A 17,500-nucleotide genomic window follows, 5' to 3' on the forward strand; every position below is an offset into this window, starting at 1 on the left:
ATGATCGAATAAATCAGTGTCAGATGATTCTATGTCAAAATGATTATTCTTTGCAATGCTCTTCGCGGTACTTTCGATAAACTCCCATTTTGGTGGTTGATCAAGTGCACACCAGGCGAATATCATAATATGGTCAAATTGTTCAATCCACTTTTCAATGTATTCGATACATGATTCTAAGGAACAAATGAACAAAATCTTTAGAATCAAAATTAACATTCGAACCGTAGAATTGACGTGAGAGATCTTTTTAGTTTTTATTAGTCAAAATTTGCATGTACGTATGTATGTTGGGCGCTCCTATCGATAAAATTTACGTACAACAATATTTCTTCGATTCAATTTACGTACATTTTCTTGATTTTGTGGTTAACTTCGGTACACGGTACATGGCTACAAATTTACGTGTCATTTACGTACAGTTGGTCATACTAGTTATACCCATATTTTTATAGTTAAATATAGTGTTTATTTGGTGACAAAGAGTAATCATTCTTTGAATTAGTTAATTAACCTGCATTCATTTAGGCAAGAATCATTTCAAATGCATTTACCTAGAATTTACAATAATCAACCTTAATTATCTCAAAAATATGTCAGATCTACTTAGATCCTTTTGATTCTTACCCCTTCATTTATGATCCGATTTGGCTAATATTTTAAATATGTGTTGGTAATGGTAAGAGAAATACTATTGCAAAAACATGCTGCCAAGTCGCGCTGGAGTCGAGTTATTACTAAAAATAGCCAAGTGAGAAAAGGTGCCGTGAAGGTCAGATTAAATCGACCTGTTTCACCATTGAGTATATTGAACTCTCCTGTGTTACGATTGGCCGAATGGATGTGATTTTCCAATATTATTCTGCCTTCAAGCTTTTAAGGTATTTCGTCTGAAATAAGTATATGTATATTGCATATCTGTAGAACAATGATTCGCACCCATTTTGAAATTGCCACGAAANTAGCCAAGTGAGAAAAGGTGCCGTGAAGGTCAGATTAAATCGACCTGTTTCACCATTGAGTATATTGAACTCTCCTGTGTTACGATTGGCCGAATGGATGTGATTTTCCAATATTATTCTGCCTTCAAGCTTTTAAGGTATTTCGTCTGAAATAAGTATATGTATATTGCATATCTGTAGAACAATGATTCGCACCCATTTTGAAATTGCCACGAAAGCTTCTATGACATTCACTATAGAACCGGGTCATTATTGCCGCCAGGGAGTGAAGAGGAAAAAATTCTTAAAATTGGAGAATTTCAAGAACTTCTTCACGGATATAACACTTTCCTTAGGTTATTTAAAGCCAAACCACAATCTTAGCAGATGATCGTGCCAATGAAAATCGTAAACGTGAATTGTTTTTGAAAATGTTGGACCAAAAAATTTCAGTAAAAAAATAAAAATGTTGGGCGGGACAAAGTGCGCTGGTCTGCCAGTTGATTAAAAAAGTAATTGCAATTAAATTTTTAATTGCACATTACAATTAAATGAATTGTAATTAAACTTTTAATTAAATTAATGTTCTATGAAACAATTAAAAATAAAAATTAACCTAATAAATAAGAATATTACAAGATTCAAAAAATTCTACATTCAGTATTTTTTGTATAAAAGAAAGATGTAGTTATATAAGAAAGAAATGGACATAAGACAGAGTACCACCGAGTGCTGGGGGTTTGCCTTCGCGCACTAGCATGTATTAACTCCTCACCTTAACTTTACCACAACTCACTTCACCTAGAATCAACTCACCACATACAAACTCATCACACCTCACCTAAGCTTACCACATGTCAATTTGGGAACTATTTCGGGATTTTATAGATTCTCCGGTCCAAATCAGAATTTTCAAGACTATTTCGGGATTCTCTAAACTATTTCGTTATTCTCGGGACTTTTAAGTATTCTCGGAACTAATACTGGGATTTTTGAATCTTTAGGTTATTTCGGGATTTTCGATTTTCGGAGTTTTCAGGATTCTCGTGACTAATACAGGGAGTTTTGAGGATATTTGGAATTTTCGACACAACTTCGGGATTTATATCGGGATTTTTGAGACTTTCGGGATTATTGCGACATTTATTGGAACTTTCGGCACTATTTCGAGGTTTTCGAGACTAGTTCAGAGTTTTCGAGATTCTCGGGACTAATATCGGGATTTTTTGATCTTTAGGGTATATTTCGAGATTTTCGCCACTACTTCGGAGTTTTCAGGATTCTCGTGACTAATATCGGAATTTTTGCGACTTTTGAGGATATTTTGAGTCTTTCGGGACTATTTCGGGATTTTCTGGGATTTATTTATTTAATTAATTAGTCAAAAAACACAAGGGTTCTTACTGACTACTGACTTAGTGCTAATACAAATTATTCAAATTATTTCATAGATATATTTTGACTAAAATACAAATTTCTCCATTGGTTTATTAAATGTATGAGAGTTTAAAAATATGAATTCAACAGAAGAGTCAACTGATTCTCAGAAATTGAAACATCAAACGAAATGGAGTTCGAGATCTCATTAAATTCGCGAAGCGCCCGTGCAATTGGTGCATTGTATTCATAATTGGTTTTGAATATCATAAGGTAAAAAAGGTAAGAGCTTCGTAAAGTTCACACTCACAATCATTGTCCTTTTGAATTAAATTAAAAAGAAAAGTATCAACCTTCTGCATTCTGAGTTAAGTTAATTAAAAGCAGGCGGGAGTTATAGGATGGAATAGGGTCCGAGAAATTTAAACATCTCAGAGCGAACTTCAGAAATACCTTTTGCACCCGTTCAATTATTGCGATAGCAAATTGTTGATAAGGTCTCCAAATGAATGAAGCATATTCCAAACAAACGCATTAAACAATAATTTAATTGTGTAAGGATCTGAAAAGTTAGCACTATTTCGTCTCACAAAACCAAAGATCGAGTAGGACTTCGAGATAATAAAATTGATATGACTTCAGAAAGAGACAATGCGTCAAAATCACTCCAAGGTCTTTGATCTCATCCACAGGTTGAAGGACATTTATGGAGATATTGTATGACCATTGAAGAGGATCACGAGATTGGGAGTACGTGACTTGACCACATTTTTTAATAGTTAAAGATATAAAGGAATTAGTACACCAACAGGCAAGTTCATTAAGATCAGAATGAAGCCTAGCTACATCTTCTTATTGCGGCAAGAATTTTCAACTCATCTGCGTATAATAAGTGACTAGCAAATGAAAAGCAACTGCTTATATCATTTATTAATAGGACGAAAAGTATAGGGCCTAGAACACTACCTTGAGGTACCCCTGAAGTGGCAATGAAAGGAGTAAAGGAATCGCCCTAAATCGTATGAAGACAATGCCTTTCACTTAGTTATGGTTTCAACCATTTAAGAAAAATCGAGTGAAAACCAAAAGAGTGCAATTTACGTAAAAGAATTCTACGTGACACCATGTTAAAAGCTTTGGAGAAATCTGTGTAGATGCAATCTACTTGAAGTCCGGACGAAAATGATTCAATGCAATATTCGCTGAAAACGGCCCATGGTTGCCACAATTGGCAACTTTCTACCAAAAGTGGTAACTTTTAAACGGTTTGGTAACTTGGAAACTTTTATTTCATTTTGGTAACTTTTGCAACTAAATATCTATTTGCATTACTAGAAATAAATTAATTATGTTTTGCATGTGCGTAATTATAAAAGCCCTTCGAGTTTCAGTGGCAGCACTACTGACACTTCTACAAAATTACTTCGATAAAATTAGTTATCTCATATTCGAATACTGGAAATATTTGAATTACAGTGGCAGCACCAAGGGCTGCACTTCTAAAACAACTTTCGAATTTGTGCGATAAATTTTGAATTCTACCATCTCACATTTTAATACTGGCCAAATGGCAATTTTCGGTAAGGTCCATAAATCGTTTAGATTATTCCGGCACAAAAAAAATGTCGCGTTGTTTTTACTAGACCCACCTAGGGACATGTATTTCGACCCACTGAATCCAAATCTGATGTCCGTTTGACACGTACACTAAATTATGAAAAAGCGAAAAAATAGCAAAAAATTTGCTATTTTCGCAATTTACTCGAAATTTTGTACGAGTCAAACAGGCGGTTAAAAGCACCCGCAACTTTTTTTTGTGAGCCGGTGCCATTATTCCGTGGGTCGCAAATATCGGCACATTCCGAACGAAAAATGACACTGAAATTGGCACAACGTCGAAACCGGTTTGTCTCCAAACGAAATTTGACAAGGGATGACGGAAAATCGTTCCACATTCCACGGCACATGCAACAATTAATTGTGAGAAAAATATTTTGATAATTTATCAAGAAAATAGATTTAAACTTTAATTATAAACATATTGAATTTATTAAGTCACGGAAACGGGCTGTAAGTATATATACATTTGTTAAGAAATATAGCAGTTTTATTCAGTATATTTTTTTCTCAGTGAAGAAGCGAAGATTTTGGTAGTGAAGATTTGGTAACTTTTCTTAAGAGATTTTGGTAGAAAAAAATGTTGGCGAGTGGCAACCATGAAACGGCCAGGTTGGACACCGTGCATCTACCTGATACAAAACCATGTTGGTTGGAAGAAAATAAACTTTTCATAACAAAGTATAATTTCTCTTTAATGATGGCTTCGAATAATTTGGAAGTAGTAGCCAGCTTTGAAATTGGTCTATAGTTTCGTACATCGTTCTTTTTGCCACATTTAAAGATTGGTGTTGCTGTTGTCAATTTCCAATGATCAACGAAGACACCGGCTGCTAGAGATTTATTAAAAATTATTTTTAGTGCGGGAAATTTATTGAAGAAAAATACCGAAAGGCCGTCCACGTCAGCCTGAGATGAGGGCTTCAAAGCTAATATACCTTCTGATAGGTCCTCAGAGGATAGATTCAAATTACCAAAATTTAGAGAAGAAAACTGATACATTACAAAAATTCGACAAAAAAATTGGCCACCTCACAAGGAGAGCTCGCTACTTTATCATCCAAACACGCGGCAGCGGGTACATTCGCACAGGACTTGTTGGATTTGATGAATCGCCAAAAAGCCTTAAGACTCGATTTAATTTTATTCTCGACATTAAGTATGTAATTACGGTAAAGAAATTTTAGGCAATTAAATTCTTTTAAATAACACTGATATTTAATGCAGAATTGTTGGTTCTTAGTTTTTATATACTTTTTTTGCTTTATTATTTGGCGAATATTAGAGAAACATATATCTAACAGTACCCGTGTTTTATTGNCAATAATAGCCGTGTTTTATTTGTCCAGAAATTTGAGCTATTAGCTTATTTTGTATGGAGGACTTACCCAACATAATTATATAGGCTTATGAAAAGCTATCTTGGCTTGTATATTGAACAAGAGGCATTGCCATTCAGCATCAGAAATTTTCTCCTTCAGCCAATCAGAAAGAGGCGAAAGCTTACTTTGACACTATTTGCAGTCAAACAACTGTCAAAATTAGGCTAACATAGGAAATAAGCTAATTTCGTTTTATTTGACCAAGATTTAGCTATTTGCTTGTGATGGTTGAATAAAACATGCCTAGTGTCGATCTAATGCATTAAAGCAGTCAGTGACATTTAAGCCCGAAAGCATGTCATCCCAATTAATAGCACATAACAGATCGGCCGCTGTAGTGTAGTGGTAAGCAGTGCGCGCTTTCACTCATCAGCACCTAGGTTCAAGCCCTGGTCAAAGCAACATCGCAAAAAATATAGAAAAAGGTTTTTCTTAACAGCGGTCGTCCCTCGGCAGGCAATGGCAAACCTCCGAGTGTATTTCTGCCATGAAAAATAGCTTCTCATAAAAATACAATCGCCGTTCGGAGTCGGCGTAAAACTGTAGGTCCCTCCGCTTTGTGTGACAACACCAAGGCGCACGCCACAAGTGGGAGGAGAAGCTCGGCCAAACACTAACATATGTGTAAGCGCCAATCTATTATTATTATTAACAGATCATTAAGCCTAGAGAAGTCACAGGAAGAGTAATTAAAGGCAATTCTGTTGTCAGGTTTTCTGACAGAAAATGCATAAAATTCGCCTCTAAGCAGTATTGAAACGTGATTTTTGTCAGCAGGAGAGAAGGGAAAAATACATTGAGAGATAGTAGAATCAAAGTTGCCAGTAACGAAAATGAGATCAAGAGTTCTATTAAGTTTGTTTTCAAAACACTTTATTTGAACTAAATCTAAACTTAAGATATTATCAATGAAATATGATTCATGGGAAGTTGTAATATTAGTTGGAATTAGCCCAAAGTTGGAAAAATGTTTTGACAATATAATGTTCGGAAGATTAAAATCGCCAAACATGCAGAGATGAGTATCATTAACTTTATCTTGAGCAAGGGAGACAATATTGTCCGCATGAGCTTTATAGATTTCAAAACTACTACTTGGCGGAACGTAAGAGGCTACTAGATAAAAAGAGCCAAAACCAGAAGAACTTTTGACACAAACACACAATTGCTCGATAATAGGGGAATAGGGTCCTCATCACAGCGTTCTATTTGAAATGCATATAGCGAACGCTGGAGGGCAAAAAAAAACACCTCCACCCAATGAACACCCCGTTCTACTAGCATCGCGATCTTTACGAAAGACGTTATAGTAATTTAAATCGAAAAATTCTTCATCGTAAAAATTAGAATTTAACCATGTCTCAACAAAAATTATGATGTCCAAGTCCAAATGGGCACTCTGCTTTCAGACTTGGTGCGAATGCTACCCATATTCTGAAAATGAATTTTTTAATCATTGAATAAAGTTAACTTTTTATATAACGCTAGATTTTATTTTTGAGAGGATCGCCCTTTTGAAAATTCTGAAAAGGTCGAACCTTCACATTCACAGGCGGCAGCGCAGGATTAAAGACCTGGTCAATAAGAGATGGCGCAACCCCTAGCTTAAAATTAATTATCTTAAAAGAGTTAATATCTGTATCTGCCTTAATAAGTTTAAAGCAAGAAATAAGAGATTTGTCGATAGTAGAGTTTTTTACCAATAAATGAAATTATATCATCCTCGGAAGCTGCAATTTCACCCAAGACTGAGTGCAACGTTAGCTGCTCATTTATATTAGCACTATGCACTTTCATTTGCGGTTAGCTAGGATGGAGAGTCAAACTTTGACATTATTGTTTGCTGTGACAAGTTACTCAAACAGCTACTTTGATCGTCGATTTGGTCATTCCGAGTAGTTAAACAACTAGGGCAGACAGCAACTTTATTCTCACTATTCTCCAGAGCAACAGAGGGCGGCGGTGAACGAATGGAATTTCGCCGAGCAGTAGAGCAATCATTGCATAAATACGATTTATTCGACAAGAGCAAAAACTCCACAGCGGCCGGCATAATGCTTACACATTTTAGGTGATAAGTTCATTGCACTTTGCGCATTGTACTTTTTGTACTTTTGGCTGCGATCTGTCCACTTTAAGGTCACATAGGCACGGCATTTTGATGCAATTATTAAATTATATCAAAACTTCCAAATAGAGTCACTATCTCAATAGTTTTAAATTGAGTTCATTACTGTACAAGTAACTTAACAGTCTAGCCTCGTTTATATATGCATGTTATGCACTATTGACAACAGAAAAACTATAATAAATTAGAGCGCAAGTCGAAACACAACCGCACGCAACGACCGTCAAAGATTGAAATTGGTTGGGGCTTTCGTCACTATTTCGAGGCTTTCGAGACCACTTCGGCCTTTTCGAGACAATCGGGATCTCCGGGATTAATATCAGAACTTTCGGGACTAATATTGGGATATTTGGGTCTTTAGGGACTATTTAGGGATTTTTGGGACCTTCGGGATTATTTCGAGGCAACTTCGGGACTTTAGGGACAGTTTCGGGATTTTCGAGACTACTTCGGGATCATCGGGACTTATATCAAGATTTCTGAGACCTTCGAGGCTACTTTAGAGATGCCTAAAGTCTCATAATCACCGAAATAGCCCCTAAAGAGCCAAAAACCCGCATATAAAAGCTTAAACATACGGCCGGATTAACTCGGACTTAGTCCGGATCAACTGCAGTTAATTCCCGAGTTGATTCGGATCAACTCTGCCGTCTATTTATGCTCTTAGTCCCGAGAATCCCGAAGTAGTCTCGGAAATGTCGAAAAAGTCTCAAAATCTGAAGTAGTCTTGAAAATACCGAAATAGGCCATAAATACCCAAAAATCCCGATATGAGTCCCGAGAACCCGAAAAGTCTCAAAAACTCTGAAGTAGTTTCGAAAATCGCGGAATAGTCTCGAAAGTTCTAAAAATCTCCACATTAGTGCCGAGAATCCCGAAGTAGTCTCCAAAATCCCGGAATAAGCCCGAAAGTTTCAAAAATCCCGCCGTTAGTCCCGAGAATGCCGACAAAGTGCCGAATGTCCAAAAAGCCTCGATATTATCTAGTACCGATAATCCCGAGATAGTCTTTTTATTTTTACACTGAGTTAATACAAGTATTTAATCAAGACATAAGTGCTTAGTGGTTTGGTTTTCAGTATTTAGTGAAGCCCTAAATACTAAGTACTTATGTTCGCGGTATTTAGTAAAGACAAAATCTCTAAATACTTTTGTTCGCGGTATTTAGTGAAGGCAAAGTCACTATATACTTTGGTACGCGGTAGTTAGTGAAGCCAAAGTCTCAAAGTACTTCTGTACGTGGTGCTTCGTTAGGTGAAACTAACTAAATACTTTTAGACAAAGTATTTAGGGCTGTGAAAATAACAAAATACTAGCATACTTGGTATTTAGTAACATCCAAAATACTTAAGTAAATAGTACTTTGGTATTTACCACAACACAAATACTTAAATACTTTTGTACTTAGTACTTAATACTTAGTAAATACAGTTTTTGGGACCTTCGGGATTATTTCAATATTTTCGAGACAACTTCGGAGTATTCGGGACATTAGGTACAGTTTCGGGATTTTCGAGACTACTTCGGGATCATCGGGACTTATATCAAGATTTCTGAGACCTTCGAGGCTACTTTAGAGGTGCCTAAAGTCTCATAATCACCGAAATAGCCCCTAAAGAGCCAAAAACCCGCATATAAAAGCTTAAACATACGGCCGGATTAACTCGGACTTAATCCGGATCAACTGCAGTTAATTCCCGAGTTGATTCGGATCAACTCTGCAGTCTATTTATGCTCTTAGTCCCGAGAATCCCGAAGTAGTCTCGGAAATGTCGAAAAAGTCTCAAAATCCGAAGTAGTCTTGAAAATACCGAAATAGGCCATAAATACCCAAAAATCCCGATATGAGTCCCGAGAACCCGAAAAGTCTCAAAAACTCCGAAGTAGTTTCGAAAATTCCGGAATAGTCTCGAAAGTTCTAAAAATCTCCACATTAGTGCCGAGAATCCCGAAGTAGTCTCCAAAATCCCGGAATAAGCCCGAAAGTTTCAAAAATCCCGCCGTTAGTCCCGAGAATGCCGACAAACTGCCGAATGTCCAAAAAGCCTCGATATCATCTAGTACCGATAATCCCGAGATAGTCTTTTTATTTTTACACTGAGTTAATACAAGTATTTAATCAAGACATAAGTGCTTAGTGGTTTGGTTTCCAGTATTTAGTGAAGCCCTAAATACTAAGTACTTTTGTTCGCGGTATTTAGTAAAGACAAAATCTCTAAATACTTTTGTTCGCGGTATTTCGTGAAGGCAAAGTCACTATATACTTTGGTACGCGGTAGTTAGTGAAGCCAAAGTCTCAAAGTACTTATGTACGTGGTGCTTGGTTAGGTGAAACTAACTAAATACTTTTAGACAAATTATTTAGGGCTGTGAAAGTAACAAAATACTAGCATACTTGGAATTTAGTAACATCCAAAATACTTAAGTAAGTAGTACTTTGGTATTTACCACAACACAAATACTTAAATACTTTTGTACTTAGTACTTAATACTTAGTAAATACAGTTTTGCCCATCACTGCATCAATCTTATTGAAAATTCTCAATGTATTGACATGGACCTCCCAGGCCTATGTAGTGGGCATCTTTAAAAGTAAATTTTTAATAAAATTCACAAAACAATTTGCTACCACTACAATTAACAATTAGTTAGGTTAATTAACCAACTGTAAATTGTAATGGCAGCAATTAACAATTAATTAATTAATTAATTGTTAATTGTCCTTACAATTAAAATTTGCTCAACCCTGCCTATGGGGTAATTCATTTCTATGTTTCGCTCATTTTATTTGCAAAATGTGTAATGAGTAGGGACGCGTTTGATGATTAGTGATTTCCGTATATGTATAAACCTATGTATAATACAGCGTTTAACAACAGTCGCTATTGGACTTCAAAGGTGACAGGTAATAAGATCAACGGAAATAAGGTCAATTGACTTTATTTCCCACCCTGGTGCGAAATAAAGTCAATTGACATTATTACCTTTTTAAAAGCGAAATAAAATCCATTGACATTATTGCTCTTTCAAACATTAAATTTGCTTAGCTTCGCGGCGGCCCGCGTCAGCGCCCCGTGTACCCCGCGCGACCGGCGCGCACACGTCACGCTACGCCGCGGCCTAAGCTTTAACTGTCATTGGTGATAGTAATGCTACCTTATATAACGACCTCATATCTAAGGAAGATTTCTGCTGTGTTTTGGCAACAACTTGTCTGCAGTAAAAAATCATATAATTTGTGTTTCAAAAGTGTGTGAAAACCAATCAATTAACTTATATGATCTCGGTTCCGATATTAAATAATCATTAATTGTTTATACCCGCATTTTGGCACATTGGCTCGTTGAATGTGCCATCTAATAAATAGTGTCGTCGTTCTCCTTAGCTGCTTTTAAATGATGTCGTCACAAATTGCTGGCGGAGACATGAATACAGTGTAAGAAAATTCTTTTTCTATAATTGTTTCCTTATAGAAAGGTTGGTTTCTTTTCCACCTTAGACATTCCGAATTCGTTCAAAATATGCTAATTTAAAACACAGAATTCTTTCAGTGTTCCTCCGGGGTTTTTGGACATGGACTGTTTCATCAATTTAATAGTGTTCGCTTTATTTTTGTGGAAACGAAACATGTTTTGCAAGTTATGGATCATTTCTACACTCTTTCTTCAAATATTTCTCGTATTCCAGCTGTGCGCAGGCGTTTAGGTTTCCGCATCGTGTTTTTACATATTCATAATTTAAATTTTTTTTAATAAAATCAATTGGTGGTAGTTCATGATTGTGTGTGGATTAATATCACCACACTCAGGATTTGGCAATAACCTTTTTCATCTATTAAAAAACAACACTTACGGAGCAATTTTTATTGTAAGAACAACACTTTTTTCTATGAATCGACATACTTTAAGCATTATTTCCATTTGAATGAGGAAATAGCGTCAATGACTTTATTTCCAAATTTTTGTTGACTTTATTTCGCTTTTGAAAAGGTAATAATGTCAATTGACTTTATTTTGCACCAGGGTGGGAAATAAAGTCAATTGACCTTATTTCCGTTGATCTTGTTACCTGTCACCGACTTCAAAAAGTAAAGTATTATGTGTACTTTATTTTCTGGAGGAAGGAACTAATTTAATTTACATCAAAATAAAAAGAAAATCGCAAGCCACCAAACGTTATTCTATTAAGTTTGTAAAGAAGCATGAAAACTGGCTAGCTGGTATAAGTTTATTTGACGAAGAAAAGCCTAGTACGTCAACCAATCGAACTAGAGGGAGATCAACAAAACCCACAGGCGAGTGCTCGAACTTCACAAGGATGATACTGAAACTATCGCCACGGGTCATCTTTCATAAAAGAGGTGTCAAATTATCGAGGTAGTGATTGACTGTCAACCTGTGCGGTCGTGTTTTTTAATCGCTCCACCGAAAAATTATTAATAATAATTCACGTAAAGCAAAGAAAAAAAGAACAAAACCAACGCAAACAGACAATACTAGGCATAAATAAGCTATCTACTTATTTGCTAATAATTATAAACTACTTTTTACGAATTTTCGCAATGCCGCGAGAAATTCAACTAAATGTGCCAACATACAATAAAATAGAAGCAGCTCCGGCCCCACCGCGCTTACCGAATAGTGAAACAAGCACCAAGTGCAGTGAAATAAACCTTGCCGTAATAGAAGCTGACCGAAAGCATTCAGCTGATCGGCGAAATGATAACTTTTCGTTCGTTTCCCCCACAAACAATGCTGATCGCGATAAATCGTTCTCTCCCTCCCCCCAAACCTCGTGCATTACATCTTGGCATGCACAGTCGCCAATGACTCTGGTAGACCAAGTTGTTCTAACGCAACAACAAAGCACTAGCTGAGCAACAAGCACAGTAACAACGGTGAGCACAGCTCTCACAACGACTACAACCATAACAGCGCCCTAAAGGAAAGATTGGTCCAATTGCTAGAAAAATATTGTCGTAGGTATAGTAGTTTTGTAACTAGACCAAAGATAGTCCAAAAATTTAAAGCAATGTAATGTAAAACAGGTGAATTGTACTAAAAGTGGTCCGAATGTAATGCATACGGTACGATTTGCTGATATGTAGGCACTTATGGTGTTTTCTTTTCTCGAAAAAAATGTAGCCCGATTGTATGGCAACATCATTAAAATGTTCCTCTACGCCCTGTGAAATGGTTGCATTATCCCAGTGAGAAAGAAATATAGTATATTATTAAAAATTATCGCAATATTAAAATGGAGCAACAAAAAATTAAAAACCGGAGCTTCAAACGTATACAAAGTAAGTACAAAAATATACATAAGTAGCCCAAGTGGAAAAACGAGCATTCAATATGTTTTTTCTTGCAGTGTGGTCAGACAGTGAGACCCGGCTTCTCCTCGACAGATACGCCAGCTATTTTCCGGAGATTGGACCGATGAAGGCTCTTCGGAATAAGAAGGAAATGTGGGAAAAGATCTCAACAGAAATAGCGGGTAGGACAGCAAAACAGTGTGAAGAAAGATACAAAACTGGTCTGAAAAGGAGGAAAGCAGCAGTTGAAAATAACCACACGTCTGGCGCTAAGAGGCAAAGAGTAGAGTTTGCACAAGAGCTGGAAAATATTAGCGCAATGGATGACTCAATAGAGCCGGAAGTACAAATGAGCAGCCAAGCAATAGCAATGAAGGTTACGAGTACACCAAGTCCAAAGGCGAAGGAGGTAGAAAAAAAAAATCGGTGCAAGAGACGCTGCTAGAAATAGCAAAAAGAAAGGAAGAGGCTCGAGAAAGACGTCATACGGAGTCGCTCAGTAATATTCAGCACCTTCTTACGAATTTGTTGCAAAACGGTCAAGAGTGATTGAAATGAACGTGCCTGTATGTAGAACATATATGAATTTATGTAGATATTATGAAAATTTTATGAAAAGGCTTGAAGTACCTTATTTTTAAGAAATATTTATGTTTTTTTTACCCTTTTACATTCACTATAAAGCTATAACTATTTTAAGCAAATAAATAAATTAAGAAATATGAACTATAACTATTTTAAGTAAATAAATGAAGATGTTAATTTATTTGTACGTTTCTTTGAATGTATAGCAGATTTTTAACATCGTTTCGTTTAATCTGGCCTAATTGTGAAAGTAGTTGTTCTCTCCTATCGCCTCGTTCCGTGGAAATATTTTCGATGTCATCATCTATGATGCTGAAAACAACAACGTCGTCTCTTTCAATGCAAGGATTATCAAGAGCGCAGCACGCTTTAACAAACTTTGCCATCGACTGAACATTGTGGAAATCTAAACGCATTAGCTGACGGAATCTTGATTTCCATACCAAAAGCATTTTCAATTTTCACCCTGGTTTGACAAAATTTCATGCTGTGAAATTTTTCAGCTTCTGTCAAATTTCCATAATCCCGGTATGGTGTTAGTAAGAACTCCCTTAGGGGATACGCTGAGTCACCTAACAAATGGTACTTAGGTGCACATGCACTTGATAATTCCTTTTCAATGAAGGACAATCTCACAACTCTTGCGTCATGGATTTTGCTAGGCACTCCAGTGAATACATCCAAGAAACGTAACTTCGAATCGCATATGCCTTGCAGAGTGATGGATACGCAATCGTGTCTGCTCGTATAAGTGGACCGTATTTTATTTTTTTGCTTTCTACTAGAGATGGAACTTCCATATATGCAACCCAAGACATTCGGGAATCCAGCTATCTACAATTTACACAAAATTTAAATAATGAGACAATTAGGATTTTATCGAATAATATTTACTTTTTCAAATGCTTTTGCGATGACTTCTTTTCATGGGTTTCATTGGGAAACTTTATTGCTTCCGGCGCGATATCCCTAACAAGAAAGTTCAAAACTTTGTTGAAGGTATTATACATACTTGACAAACACATGTGAAATAGATTTCCAACTTTTCTGAAAGTGGTTTTATTTGCGGCAAACCTTAATNAAAGTTCAAAACTTTGTTGAAGGTATTATACATACTTGACAAACACATGTCAAATAGATTTCCAACTTTTCTGAAAGTGGTTTTATTTGCGGCAAACCTTAAAAAAAAAAAATAGTAATTAAATATACAAATAAATAAAATATGAAGATTCTCTCTAAACGTTGCATTAAGCCTACCACAAAAATGCGAGCATATGAGATTCCTCTGGCGTTTGCAGTCTTCCTCGTTTGTAGTTCCTTGTTGTAAACCATGTGCTCGCAGAATATTTAGCGACAAGATATTCGGTAAGGTCACGACTGGCGCGAAAGTTTTTCTTGAACTGTAATTTCAGATTTTTAAGAAAATTTTCATTTTATTTAAAACTAGTTTATTTACCTCTGCCTCAGAATAAGAGTTAACAATATCTTCCACAAATCTGTTTACTCTAGGCTGTGAATTTCTTCCAAGAACTAACGTTTCAATTTCATTCTCAGTTGAGGACGAGGAAGAATCCACCAAATCATTCACAATTTCTTTTAGTGAACTTAATAAAATTAACCGATTTACATCCATTACAACAAAATTTCTATTTATAAAGAATAAAAATTGTAAATAAATAAAACTCCGCTGGGCAACGCTTACCCTTACGATTTGGCAAGAGAGAGTAACCGCTTAAAAAATCTGAGAACCCCGTTTCGAATCACAGCTAGCGCAAGTTTTATTTTTGTTTTTTTTCCCCCTCCCCCTTAAAATTGGTTACAACGTAATGCAGAAGCCGACAATTGGTCCGAGCCTAGGACATTCAATGTTAAATGTAAATAAAATTTTTACATGTTCTTGGACCAAAATTTGGACTAGTTACAATCACTTGCAGTCTAGTTTGTGGTGTGCTCTAATTCTATTCCGAGGTCCTACACCGCGGTTTCTTAACGCAGTTCACCCACACCTGCACAAACGCGAATATCAGCACCAGCCCAAGCCAAGCAACGCAGCGTAGAGCAAGTTGACCTACTTAATCCAACAACCCGTACATTGTCTCAAAGGGGTATTAATAGGTACATACAAGTCAAACGAAAATTAAGCCCAAAAGCAGCAAAAAATTTTAAGTCCGTCAAAAATGGCAAAAACGAAAACCTCTGACATTAAACCTCTACTGGGATATAAGTTTGCGATTCTGGACAATGAATGTGACGAAGAGCCGAATGAAGTTTCCAAAGCCAAACCCAAACCGACCCCAATTTAATTACGAGAGCAAAACTGTAGTGAGCTCGTGAATAAATTAGTTCAGCTTATTGGAGACAATACGTTCCACGCAACGTCAATTACCAAGGGCAACATTAAAGAGACCAAACTTCTGAAAACTGAAGAAAATTACCGGTTGGTAACCTAACACCATAATGACAATACGTACCGGCTCAAAAGCAGCAAAGGACTGCAAGTAGTAATAAAAGGTAAAGAATCAAGTGTACCCATTGGTGATATTGCTCATGCTCTAGAGAAAGTAGGATTTGCTTAAGCCAGAAACAAATCCAATCAATAAAAACGCAGTGCACCCAATCTACAACTTACGATACCTTCTACACCGAAGAATAGCCGCACAAGCGGTCCCATACAGTGCACAAATTGTCAAGAATTTGGGCATACCAGAACATACTGAGCCTTGCGTCCAGTGTGTGTTTCCTGTGGCGACCTTCACGCTTTCGCTTCTTGCAAGGCTATCAAAGCTGATGTGGCTGTAAAGATTTGCAGTAATTGCGGAGGTAACCACACCGCAAATTATATGGGATGCCCTGTACATATACAAAGACTTTAAGTCCCGCATGAATCAGCGCAACACAGCCGTATGCTCTTCCACCACTCCAACTAGCTCTCATACATACCAACACTTCACGCCATCAACCACTACACCAGGAGCCTTTTTGTCAATGCGCAGCGAGTTCCCAACGTTTCTATTGCCGACGCATTAAAACTAACAACGCAGCCAATCAGGGCGAAACCAAACTCCAATCAAGAAACATTTGCAAATATTCAAAAGAATAATACTGAGCAAATGCAGCCGAACCATGTCGATAACGGCCGGCGTACCTTAAGGTAGTGTACTCGGGTCTATGCTGTGTATCATCTACACTTCAGATATTCCAACTAGCAAGGATATACTAACATCCACCTTCGCTGATGATACTGCTGAAGTAAGTCGTAATAAATGTACCAATAGAGCTTCAGGAGTACTAGAGGAACATTTACTACGCACAGAAGAATGACTGGCAAACTGGCGCATAAAATTCAAGGAACAGAAATGTAAACATACAACATTTTCACTCAGACCGCAAGTATTCCCCCCAATCAAATTAAATAATGTCCATATTTCACAAGCCAATGAGGTGACATATCAATGAATACCTTTGGATAGGAGACTTACTTGGCGCAAACACATATCAACCAAGATTACACAAAGGAAGCTAAAGTCAGCTAGCGTGAACTGGCTTATAAACAGTAAATCAAAACTGAAACTAGATTATAAAGTAATTATATATTATACAGTCATTAACCGCCCAATTCTGTGTTTTCTTGATAAATTTTTTGTAAAGAAATTTTATAAAGTAAAAGCTCTTTTCGCATTCTGTGTCAATATTTATAAAACAAAAAGCTCTACGATTTCTACATGAGTGGAACTGATTTCCACATGAGTGGAACTGATTTCATTGTCACATATGAAAAATATGAATTTAAAAGCAAAAAAGCTTTCGACTGCCGTAGCCGAGTAGGTAAAGATGTCGACTATAATTCCGTGTGTCTCAGGTTCAAATACCGGCACATGGAGTATTTTTTAAATTGTTAGAAACAAATTTATTAATATACAAAATTTATACCTTTAACATCAAATTTGAGTTTGTCAATAGCATTTTCAATCTTGATAATTTATCAAGAAAAGAGCTTTTGATTTCTGTGCTAGAATACCAATTCTTGATAAATAATAAAAAATTTACAAATTATAAAGATTTTCAATTTATCAAGTGCACAGAATCGGGCTGTAAGCCTATATGGATGCAGAGTTGGGCATTATTCGAATAAATTGTTATTTAGATAATTATTCGA

General features: G+C 36.4%; 1 pseudogene; it reads right to left on the minus strand.

Annotated features, from left to right (window-relative positions):
- Positions 1-13,517: 13,517 nt before the first annotated feature.
- On the minus strand, positions 13,518-14,977 carry LOC108366437 (putative nuclease HARBI1; annotated as a pseudogene).
- Positions 14,978-17,500: the final 2,523 nt, after the last annotated feature.

The sequence above is a fragment of the Rhagoletis zephyria genome, unplaced genomic scaffold, assembly GCF_001687245.7.
Source record: "Rhagoletis zephyria isolate East Lansing unplaced genomic scaffold, Rhagoletis_zephyria_1.1 Rzeph_scaffold_02273, whole genome shotgun sequence".
NCBI classification, from domain to species: Eukaryota; Metazoa; Arthropoda; class Insecta; order Diptera; family Tephritidae; genus Rhagoletis; species Rhagoletis zephyria.